This window comes from Cornus florida, unplaced genomic scaffold (genome assembly GCF_030987335.1).
Source record: "Cornus florida cultivar Cherokee Brave unplaced genomic scaffold, ASM3098733v1 CherokeeBrave_3.0.0_Hap2_Chr04, whole genome shotgun sequence".
In the NCBI taxonomy this organism is placed as follows: Eukaryota; Viridiplantae; Streptophyta; class Magnoliopsida; order Cornales; family Cornaceae; genus Cornus; species Cornus florida.
The window spans coordinates 66,268,130-66,281,084 of NW_026775574.1; the positions used below are offsets into that span (position 1 = coordinate 66,268,130).

The 12,955-nt window shown below is 41.3% G+C and overlaps 1 pseudogene; it reads left to right on the forward strand.

Annotated features, from left to right (window-relative positions):
- The window catches only part of LOC132303397 (uncharacterized), a 35,239-nt pseudogene that overhangs the window by 9,814 nt on the left and 12,470 nt on the right, over positions 1–12,955 (forward strand).

The following is a 12,955-nucleotide window of genomic DNA, read 5'->3' on the forward strand; positions in this document are numbered from 1 at the left end:
TAGTGGGGGTTGGGGCATGAGCAGAACAGGCGTTCCTTTGATGGAGTTGAGGTTCCGACTTGGGTGCTTATTTTCTCTATTCTTTGTACTTCAATTTTTTTGGTTACAGGGATGGAATTGTAAATCAGTAGGGGATAAAGTGAATTTTGTGGATTCATTGAATGTATAGCAGACTTTCTTAGTCTTGCTTTTGTTCTTAAGTTGCGCTCCCCTTTGAGCACTCTTTTAATGAATCTTGTCTGAAAAGAAAAAGACAAAAGGTTTAGCTCAAAGGAGACGTTTGAAAGATTGTCACTGTCAATGATGTCGACCGGAAATCTCTCATATATGGCATGATGTAGAATCTTCCGCACACATAAATCCCAACTGCTGCATTTCTTAACATCTGGGATGATAAATAACAAATACTAATTGTGTCTTTCTCAGTGTGCTTATTTTATTGGTTATTTTTTTATTTTTCATTTTATTTTATCATGGGCTGGGGTGAATTGTTTGTTAGACAGCGTTGGAGGTGCATCCTGTGCATGAACCAATTATCCTACTGCCCTAGCATATGTTACATTCTTTACCCTTGTATTCATTAGCATCTCTTAGAAATTATTGTGATTTATTTGTATCCTTATTTGATTTAGTCAATTACTTCAATCATTATGAGAACAAAGTGTGTCTTTATGTTAAGGACCGTCTCAAAAGGAACTTTACAAGAAACACCCAGTTACAGCAGATGGACGCATCAGAATATGGCTTGGAATCAGGCAAATTATGAATTCAACTGATCGTTTACTGCTTGAAACAAGAGAGACAGTGGAAGAGCTGAAAACTGGGATCCACATGGTAGGGATTGTTCTGTCTCTCTTACACACACACACACAAATGCATGTGTGTATGAAAGCTTTTTGAGGATATCTCATTAGACGCCCTGGTTATATGCATGTAAAAATTTTCTCATAATCTAAAACACCTTTGAATTCCATGTTCTTGCATGTCTGGTGTGTTGATTACCTTTTGTCGCGAGTCTCGTGGGTGTCTGCGTCTGGTGATGGAGATGGAGGCATCACAGGTAGGGTGATGGAGGAATAAGAAGAGTGGATGGGTTGGAAGCTGGTGCGGCCTTAGGGGGCAGAGAGAGAGTGTTTGCGCCTGTGTGGTACCAATGGATAAATCAAGAGAGAGCCCCGGCCCCAAGTCACTGTTGTCCTCTTTTCCCAGAACTTTTACTGAAATGCAGAGGGGGGTAATAGCCTATTTATAAGAGTACGGGAGTACAGAGGACAACTGGAGATACGTAGCACATGTGTTAGGACAACATAACTAAATGGAGATACCAGCAAATAAGAGAATATTCTCAGGTTAAGTAGCACTAGCAACATTGGTGAACATGAGTCCTGGATGACAGCTGACAGAATATCAAAATCCATAGCATAATTAGTCTAAATGGCTGAATTTTGTTTCCATGAATGTTTTCTAAATTTTGTTCCGTTTTTATCTGTTGCAAGTTCCAATTTGAGTTGAAAATTCTCTTTTCTTCTCGGTTCAAAAGTATTTCATACATTCCATTAGATGTATGGTGTTGGGTAAAACTTCATGTGATTCTGCAAACAAAATATAAATCCCGACATTTTTAGATCATCTATATAACTCAATGAAGAATGAGAAAATAGTGAATGAGAAATTTAAAATTCTTGGTCTTTCTAAGACCAATCAAGATGTAGATCATCGCAGGGAATGACCTTGGCGAGTCCTTGTTTTCAGCCCTAACACCACAAACTCTTGAGATAGCATCATGAGCTACAGCTCAGTCATGAGGTAACACTGCAACTTCCAATCGAGCTTGAGGAGCTCATTGGATTAGATATTTTAATTCGTAGAATTAATTTACCAGTTTCCTCATTTTGTCCACTACTTTGCCTTCATGGTTAAACCCAGGTATACCAAGTCATGGCATCGGAAGTTTTTATTCCTATGTCTTCTTACTGAAACTGCAATAGAGGCTTCCACTACATAAATTACTTGCTTTTTTATTAGTCCTCTTTTTGAGAGATCTTCAAAACTTTAAATTGCCAAAGTTGCTTTCATCTTGAGAAATTTATAGAATTTCTCTGTTCAATATTTTGACCAATTTCTGTTGATCTGGTACAAAAGTTTGTTTGTTTCTCTTTTTTCTTCTTCCTTTGTTTATTCAGAAATATAGAATAGTCTTAGGCATAGCATCCCCCCTCCCCCCAAAAACAAAGGATATGAATTCTTTAATAGTTTGTTGCTGCTGGTTCTCCTTTAATGTTTTCTGTATGTAGCACGTTGCAGGGATACCTTATGAGAATGCAGTTTTGATGGATTCTCGAAAAGTTGATCATGGAACTGTTTCATATTTGGAGAAAATCAAGCTCCTGCGGGGTATTTTGCTAGCAGCTCATACTGTATGGGTCAATAAAACTTAGGTAATTCTTTCTGCTCATTCTGTGTTGCACTAATCAAATCAAACCGCATAACTTGTCATGGACATAGAACAAAATCAGAATGCTGTCAAAGACTGCCCAAAGATAGTGAAGTGGAATGCACATTAAAATACAGGCTGAAAGATGTTCATGTACATCATAACCATTTAATATTCTTTTTTTTTTTTCCCCCTTTACTTAATAAATGAGTGGCAAGAGATGTGCTACTGTGGTTAATTTGTTTGATTAGTGACCAATGCATGATATTGTTTCAAGGATTTTTCTTTCTTTTTTCTTTTTTTTTTCTTTTTTTTTTTTTTATTGTGGAAAATTTGAGCATTTTTAACATTTTTTTTGGTGCAAGGCATTTTAAACATTTCTTGAACTGCCTTGCATATTTCTTGGCCTTCAATATAATGGTAATTTTTGTATTTAAACTGCTGATCGGAGCTGATCATTGAACATTCCCCCTCCTCCTTTGCACTTTTTCTTACAAAATAAAACACAGATAGAGAAAAGTTACACATTCTTAACAATCTTTTTGTTTGTGGTTACTTTAATTACTTCTAGAAGTCAATGCAATTTTTAATTGGTTGTTGATTAATCACAATTTTCACCTTGCTTATATATATATGTATGTATGTATATATTGCAGGGTGTTTAAACTATTATCTCATATTTTCGTTTCAGATTGGTTTCCTTTCAAGCACTGGTATTAAAGTATCTCATTGTCCTGCTGCTGCAATGCGTATGCTTGGATTTGCCCCTACAAAAGAAATGACTGAGGCTGGTATTTGTGTGTCCTTGGGAACAGATGGTGCACCATCGAATAATAGAATGAGCATTGGTTTGTCTTAAATCTGAAATTCTGGTTTTCCATTCTTGCTCCGTTAAATAAATAAATTTACTTTACTGTTGGAGCACAATTTTTTTTTTTTTGGATAAGTAAAAATATATTCAGAAAGCGCTCAGAAGGGGAGAGAAACCCAAGAACAAAACTAAAGGCCAAGGAGCGCCTCAAGCCTTCAAAGAGGCCAAAAAAACAATAATTTCCTCTACAGATCTATAATCTCTCCCTGAAACCCAACAAAAAAGAGTGGAAATAATAGAGAACTTAAGCATAGAAATGGGCTTCTCCATCCCGTTGAAATAACGCCGATTTCTCTCGAGCCAAATGCACCACCAAATACAAAGAGGCATAGCCCTCCAAGCATCCTGAATGAGGGCCCCCACTGAAAAACCTCTCTAAGCCTCAATCAACCCTCTAGAGGAACAAGGCATGACCCAAGGGACCCCAAACAAACCAAGCATTAAATCCCAACAGTTCCCAGCCATGTTGCAATGCAACAGAAGATGATCGACAGTCTCCTCATTGCTCTTACACAAATAACAACGATTCACAACCACCTAATTCCGTCTCCTCAAATTATCCTGGGTTAGAATCCTACCCAAGACAGAGGTCCAAGCAAAAAAGGCCACCTTGAGAGGGGCCTTAGAATGCCAAATAGACTTTCAACGGAAAGGACCTCCAGCGCCAACTGTAAGACATCTGAAAAAGGACTGAACCTCGAAACGACCCTGAGAGTTAGGATTCCAAAGCCAACAATCCGAATCCCCAGCAAAAATCGCCTGTCGATACAATAACTCCAAAAAGCGAGTGACATCCTCAGTTTTCCAGTCCTGAAAATGCCTCCTAAACTGAACATCCCAAGTCAGCCTCCCGTTATCAAGATGATAACAGTCAACCACCATGGCCTGCCTATGAGAAGCAATTCTATAGAGCCAAGGGAAAGCAAGAGCAAGAGGACGCTCTCCACACCAAACATCCTCCCAAAATCTAATCCTCCTACCATCACGGATCCGAAAACGAACATGTTTACTGAAATCATCCCACCCCTTCCGGATGAGAGTCCAAACCCCCATCCCTCTAGGATCACGCACCTCAAGAGAACTCCACCCTCCACTGCTCTCCCTAAATTTGGACACAATAACCCTCCTCCAAAGCCAACGCCTCTCGACCCTAAACCTCCAAAGCCATTTCCCAAGGAGAGCCTTGTTGAAAGGCAACAACTTCCTAATCCGTAAACCACCATTCCGAATTGGACAACACACTTGCTCCCAACGAACCAAATTATACTTGAACTCCTCTCCATGACCCCCCAAAGAAAATTACGGTGTAATCTTTCGATTCTCTCAGCCACAGAAGAAGGAATCTGAAAAAGAGAGATGAAATACGTGGGAAGACATGAAAAGGTACTCTTGATCAGAGTAACCCTACCCCCCTTGGAGAGGTACTGTTTCTTCCATCCCGCCAGTCTCTTCTCGAATCTATCAACAACCGGGTCCCAACTTCCCACACACCTCAAAGGGACACCCAGGGGCAACCCCAAGTAAGAAATGGGAAATGAGCCAGTGCGACAACCAAGAATCTGAACAAACATCTCAATCTTAGGGACCTCCCCAACCGGAACAAGAACACTTTTTCCGACATTGATCTTAAGCCCAGAGACCACTTGGAACCAGACCAAAACGCATCTCAGATATCTCAACTGGGACACATTTGCATCACAAAGCACCAAAGTATCATCAGCAAACATCAAATGGGAAATCTCCAACTGACTAGCGGCATCCCTGCCCACCCGAAAGCCACTCAAAAATCCCAACTCAATCGCCCTCTTAATCAATCTACTAAGAGCCTCCATCACAAAAAGGAACAAGAAAGGAGAGAGCGGATCCCCTTGCCTCAAACCCCTTGAACTAGAGAAAAAACCGGTCGGAGCACCATTCACAAGGACAGAGAAACGAGCACAAGAAATGCAAAAAAGAATCCATTTCCTCCACCGCTCACCAAACCCCATCCTCTCCATCAAATAACAAAGGAAACTCCAGTTCACGTGATCGTACGCCTTCTCAATATCCAACTTACACAAAACACCCAGAACCCCACTACTCAACCTGGAGTCCACACATTCACTAGCAATGAGAACTGAATCCAAAATTTGACGACCGCCCACAAAAGCATTTTAAGAATCAGAAATGACATGATCCAAGACCTTCCTCAACCTAGAAGCCAGGACTTTAGCAATCAACTTATAAAGACACCCCATCAAACTAATAGGGCGAAAATCTCTAACATCCAGCGCCCCTCCCTTTTTTGGGATGAGAGAAACAAAAGTGGCATTCAAGCTCTTCTCAAAAGAGCCCTAAGCATGGAAAGCGTAGAAAGTATTCATCACCTCCTCACGAACCACCTCCCAACACTCCAACAGGAACCGCATGGAAAAACCATCAGGACCTGGGGCTTTATCCCCGTTACAGCTCTTCAATGCAGACAAAACTTCCTCTTCAAAAAAAGGCTCCTCCAGAATCGAACACTCCTCACTCGAAATAGAATCAAAATGAAGCCCTGCAAGCAAGGGCCTCTAACCAGAAGATTTTGTAAACAACATCGAAAAGTAATCAACAAAACCCTTACAAATCTCCTCCTCCTTACAAAACATCTCCCCATCCACCCGAATCCTCCCAACGTGATTGCCCCTTCTATGAGCATTGGCAAGTCTATGGAAAAACTTAGTGTTGTTGTTGCCCTCCTTAAGTTATAGAGCTCTAGACTTTTGCCTCCACGAAATTTCCTCCATGACAGCAATCTCAGCAAACTCCGCCTGACACTCTACCCTCCTAAGTTTCTGGGAATCCGATAAAATACCCTGACCCTCCATCCGATCAATCTTAGCAATCTCTGAAAAGTCCCGATTCTTCCTCCACACCAGATTACCGAAGACCTCTTTGTTCCAAACTTTGAGATCATTCTTCAAAAGACGCAGCTTACTTGCAAAAGAAAAACTTGGGGTGCCAACCACACCATACCCCGCCCTCCAGGATCGGACATGCTCCAGAAAACCATTAGCCCAAAGCCACATATTCTCAAATCTGAAAGGGGATCTTCTACTACGCAAACCCCCACAATCCAACATCAACGGAACATGATCAGAAATAGGGCGAGCCAAAGTGGCCTGAACAACATCGGAGAATTTCTCCTCCCAATCACTTGGACACTAGAAACCTGTCAAGACGAGAGTGGGTAGGAGGAGAACGATCACTAGACCAATTGAAGGGACCACCCACCAAAGGCAAATCAAACAACCTAGCCTCATCAATGAACTCCGAGAAAGTCTCCATGTCAAACGTCCATCTACCCCCTGTTGACATTTCAAAAGGAGAACGAACAACATTAAAGTCTCCTCCGATACACCAAGGCAACGGCCATCTCCTTCGAACCTCGCCCAACTCCTCCCAAAACAAATGACGCACACTATCCTCTGTAGGACCATAAACACCAGAAAAAATCCAGCAGAAGCCATCCTCCAACAAAGAGAAAACGCAAGAGACAGAGAATAGCCCCACCTGAGAGTCCCCCAGAGAAACCCAACGATTGTCCCACATAATCAGAATGCCACCCGAAAAACCAACCGCATCCAAAGCAATCCACTCCACAAATCTTCCCCCCCCCCCCCCCCCCCCCCCCCAAATCTACGCACAATCAAATCCGTCATCGATGCAATTTTGGTTTCTTGAAGGCAAACCACATGACCTCCCTCTTTCCGAATCATTGACTTCACAACTTTCCTTCTAGTCGAGTCATTAAGACCTTGGACATTCCATGAAAGAATTCGTAGCTTCATAAGGATGAAAAAGCAACCTCACTCCTCCTTCCACTGTCCCTCTCCCTGGACCCCTATTTCTCCTCTCATAGGTTACAAAATCAGAGGGGCTCTGCATCTCCCTCTCCCCCATCCCAGTTGGAGAGCTAACCCTTCCTCCCACCCTATCCAAAAGCTGAGCATCAAGAACCTCATGAAACAGCTTCATTGCCTCCTCCATCCTACCTTCAAAAGAAACACCCAAAAGCGAACCCACCTCTCCACCCTTCTCTCTCAACCGTTCCTCCTCCACACACTTCTTTTTCATAACTGCAACAGAATCCCTCCCATTCTCACTCTTCGGGCAAACAACAGCCAAAGGAACAAAAAGATCAATATCTTTCTCATCCCCCTCCCACTGAACCAGACCCAACTCCCCAACAAGAGAATTTGCATCGCCCTCCCAAGCATCAGAAACAGAAAGGGAACAACAACCCAAAGGAGTCCCAACCTCCTCAACAAACCCAGAAGCACTAGAATCACTTTGCAAACCCTTCAAGGCCAAATGATCCCGCAGCTCCTTCACCCAAACATTAGCTGTAACATCATCAAGCTTAATTTTTACATCTCTCCCCACACACACAGTAACTCCTTCACAATTAAAATCACACAACTGAGAGGTTCCTAGCTCAATACCACTATCTCCACCATGCCGCTCCACACAAACAGTATCAGGATTCTCCTCAAAAACCGGGGAAAGAAGTTTTGCAACAGAAGCAAACACACCCTTATCAACCCCCAAGTTCTTTTGTGTCCCCTCACAGGGATGAGAGGAAGAAGGTTTGGAGTGAAGAAGGTCTATGCGAGGAGAATGACTTACCCGTTTCAACCTCAGATTGCAGGCGTGGCACCCACTTTTGCTTCTCCTTTCTTGTCCATCTTTTACGGAAAGAGGGGAGAGAAATTCTCTTCTTCATGCGATGTCCCTGAACAGACCCCTTTGGACGTCGACCACCACTGGAACTTACAGGCAAAGAAATGGGCAGCAAAAGCCCTTTGTCAATCACCACAGGGACCAAAGAACTCCCCAATTCGGGCCCAGAGCAAACAAGACTCGAAACCGGTCCATCCTTCAACCCACAGCCCTTACCCAACGACCCACAAGGAGAGCAATTAACAATATTCGAATGGGCCGACACACCTTTAACCGGACCTTTTGAAAATGATAAGAACTGCCGAAACACAATGGCACTAGTCTAGAATCCGTAGATCCAAAAGAAGGCCCAGAACCCTGCCCATAAGCAACAGCTTCAGAAGTCTTTCTCAATGGCCCACTAGAGGGCCCAACAACAAACCCCGCCTTTGGAGCCCAAGAATTTGAACGTGAATTGGATCCAGCTGTTAACCACTTAGAACGGTCACCTTCTGAGCGCCAACAACGTGTCTGGTTAGCAAATCTCCCCCTCCCACGCGCTTGGTTCACGTGGAAACCACCACGGTTTCGTCCCAGTTCCCTCCTCTGCAAGAAGGATTGACGGCCTCCCCTCTAAAACACCCGACCACCAGCTTGCCCGCAACGATCAATCCCAGCCACTGAACTTTCCTTTCGTTTCAAAGAGAAAAGCTGACGAAAGCACTCCGAGTTACAGATCCAAAGCGTATCCCTCCACTCTTTCCATCTCTGGAATTCGGCTAAACCCTTCCTCCCCATCGAGTCCCATCTCAAACAATCAGATTCCTTAAGCAAGTGCGAGCCATCCCCTCCTTCCAAACTATTCGTTGTCGGGACAAGATCGGGTGGCTTCTCCTCCCACACCGCCACTTTATAACAGAGCCGATCATCATGAATGAAGACAAAAGGAGGGCAAACTTTACTGTCCGACACTGTGATACGGACCCTTTCAGCGTCAACGGCTTCATCGGCGTCCACCCAGATAAACCCACCACACAAATCACTAACCGTCACGAACAGGGCATGACTCCAAAGATGAAAGGGGAGACCGTATAGCGTTACCATCTTCAACCCCTTACCTTTCATCACCGCAAAGCACCCCACCCTAAAACTCCACTTGTCTATTCAAAACATGGCCGTCCCCCAATCACGGCAACCCTCTTTGAGCACGCGAGAAGCCTCAGCCGGAGAAGGAAAACAAAAAAGCAGTAGAGAATCAGGCAAGGGTGAGACAAACACTCCGGAGGAAACCTTCCAAATTCGAGAGGCCCAAGCCACGATTTGTGCCCTATCGCCCACATCCTTATCAAATTTCCCAACCAAACACGACCGGAGATCCTCTCTCCTCCTACCAATTGAATCATCATCCAAAAAGATCGAAGAGCCTCTATAGGTGTTTTGAAGATCTTGCAGTTTCTCCTTGAAACAAACAAGGCAACCTAGCAACATCTAAGAACGAACGCATAACAAACGACGAAGAAAGACAAGAACCACAAAAACAGCGAACCCAACAGAGAAAGAAAATACGAAAGAGAAGAGTAGCAGAGGATTACACCGGAGTTTATGACTCCGGTGACTGGCCGGAGTAGAAGACTCCAACCACGTCTCTACCACGACAAGAAAATACGAAAGAGAAGAGTAGCAGTGGCTTGTTGAACCCCTTCAGACATTTCTCTCGATTAACTCCACATTTCTCTCGAAAGAGAAAATACGCATAACATTACCTTGTATATTTAGAGCTTCGATCGATCAATGTACTGTTGGAGCACAATGGACTCGATCTTGCACTTTTTTTATGTAAGATTTCCCTATTCTTTAGATCATGTAATGGTGATGTCTTGTGGGTATTGATGTAACCATGGAACTGCTTGCTCAATTTTCAGCTAACCAGCTTTCCTTCCCAGCACATTCACCCACGGCCAAAAAAATAAAATTAAATTAAAAAAAAAAAAGAGACAGTTGCTATTTGTGATATTCAGACTTGGTAATTGTTTTAAGAGACCAATTAGAGTTTCTTTTGGCTTCTGTTTTTCTTTTGGTCGGTAATGCTTTAGGGATTTCTCATTGATAAATACATCTTATAAATCTTGGCGGCATAGATAAGCTTGTCATGGATCTGTGTTAGTGGCTTTATATCTGGTAATTTGTACTTACACAAAAAAGAAACATTTTCTTCGAGGGTGCAAGTCAAGATTTTAACAATGCAAACAACAGTAGGCAGAAAAAATCAGTGAAGAAGTAAAAGAATTAACTTCCCTTTGGGTCATGCTACATGTATTCTTGGCAAAATTTATTACTGCCATGATATGTTCTGTCATGAATACAGTGTCTGCTTCTTCAGGGTTCGCCCTCGTGATTTAAAATTGACCGAAATTAAAGTTGTTCTCTAGATGCCTTTGTAGTTCATTGGTAAGTGGAAATTACTTCTTAATTAGTATTGCTTACGGCAATGATACTGGTTGAGAATTTACACGTGGACTTGTCCTTGTGCAGTTGATGAGATGTACCTAGCTTCTCTGATCAACAAAGGAAGGGAAGCTTGTGTGAAAGGAACAACTGATCCTACAGTTCTTCCTGCTGAAACAATTCTGAAAATGGTGACAGTAAATGGTGCAAAATCAGTACTCTGGGACAATGAAATAGGGTCACTTGAAGTTGGGAAAAAGGTTGGTTTTTCTTTCAACCATAGCACATCTGTTGTTTAACTGCGGGAAAACTTATTCTATGTTCTAAGTGCAGGAAGCATTGTACTGTGGGGGATATTTTCTTATTCAAATTATTTTTTCTTTTTCTTTGTCCAATCCTGCTGAAAAAGATTATGGAAAGGGTATTTTTTGGTTGCAAAAATACAGCATGATACTATGTTATAACTAGTTTGAAATCATAGTTCATATTTTTTTTAAGTCAGATATAGTCAGCATAAGCAGTTCTCTATTGTTAGAGAGTTCTTGTCCCACATCAGATCTGGATAGGGAAGTCTTGGCTTATATGGTGGGTAGACAACTCCACCTAACATGACGTAAGCGGAAGCGATAAATTTGTTCACGAGAAACAGTTTACTTTGAATCCACAAAATAGGTGTTTTGAATCCACAAAACGAAGAGATAATTCAGAGAAATTTGATAAATTGAATGAATAAAAATTAATTCTGCGCTTTGCAGTACACATATTTATAATAAAAGAAGACCTAACACTAGAAGAAAACTAAAAACATAAAGAAACCTAATAGCAAAAGGAAAATAACACTAAAAATAAGCCTAAAACTAAAGTTTTTCCAAAAATTCCAAAAAAAATAGAATAAGAAACCTAATAAATAAAAAAATACTAAATTTAAAATTTAAAATTTTAGAGCAATCCGACTTCATTATGGCCTTGAACAAAAATCTTGAAAAAATTAGCAGGCCTCGTATAAGACGATAAAACACGATTTTAGAGCCGTAAACAAAGGTTTTTAGCCAAAAACCAGCATGGCCCACAAGCAAAAGCTAGTGGGTTTTTCTCAATGCATCGTTTCCACCTAAAACACACTATTGGTTTGTCGAAAACGGACTTGTCGAACTGTGCAGAATTCTGTCCTACATCAGTCCCCCCCCCCCTCCACCCCAACTTAAAAAGACCTCTTCTTCAAGTTTGGCTGCGAACAACATGAATTATTGCCTACCACAAAATCATATTGTTCACCGCCATGTGAATCTCCACAGCACAACACCTAAGTATTTTCATTAGCACCTTTCTGAATAAAAACTTCTTCACTTGCAATCTGCTCAAATAATGACCCTACACTAATTTGAATCTCAAATTCATCAAAACCATCTTGGACATGCAATTTAAAATTTTCTTATTCATATTTTTCGCTATCAACATCAAACTTCTTGTCACCATCTTCTACTTTTGCCGCGTTAAATTCCTTAACGGCATCAACTTCAACAACAAGAGGTGAAACAACAAAATTCTTGTCATGATTAATCTCATAGTAAGGTGGAAGAAACTTGGCTAGCAAAAGACGTTTCATCTTCAACCAAGATCGTACCGATGCTTTTCTTTGTCGTGCATGAGAAACTCATAACTGTTCCCACCAATTAAAAGCTATTCCTTCAAATTTATATGCGACCAGTGCCACCTTATTTTCCTCTTTAATTTCCATGTAGTCAAAGAACATCTAAAAGTCTTCTAGCCAATCCAAAAAATCTTCAACATGAAGGAGACCATCAAAACTAGGAGGAAAATTCCTAGGATCATAATCCCAATGATTAGAATATATTCGCGTGTCTCTATCACCCCCAAACACGTTTTCAACGTAATCTTCATCATCACTATCATTGAATTTATCGTCGTAGGCTAGCTGCCTATGCGGCGGGATGGGGTTGCGTTTCCAAAAAGGACGAACGAGATCTTCGTCAACATTTCGCATGCTCTTGTTATCGTGATTAAGATTTGGACCCAACGCAAGCCCAACAAGGGTTGCTTGAATTTCTTGAAAGATCCTCTCTCTGTCGATCTTCGTCGCTAGCGAGGTTACCGTCACCACATTCATCTGCCATCAGACCAAGAAAAGACAGGGTTGTGATACCAACTAACGTAAGCGGAAACGATAAATTTGTTCACAAGGAACAATTTACTTTGAATCCACAAAGTAGGTGTTTTGAATCCACAAAATGAAGAGATAATTCAGAGAAATCTAATATATTATTGATAATTGAATGAATAAAAATTAATTATGCACTTTGCAATACACATATTTATAATAAAAGAAAACCTAACACTAGAAAAAAAAACTAAAAAATAAAGAAACCTAATAGCAAAAGGAAAAAAACACCAAAAATAAGCCTAAAAATAAAATTTCTCTAAAATTTCCGCAAAAAATAGAATACAAAAACTTACAAAATAAAAAATACTAAATTTAAAATTTTAGAGCAATCCGAGTTCAT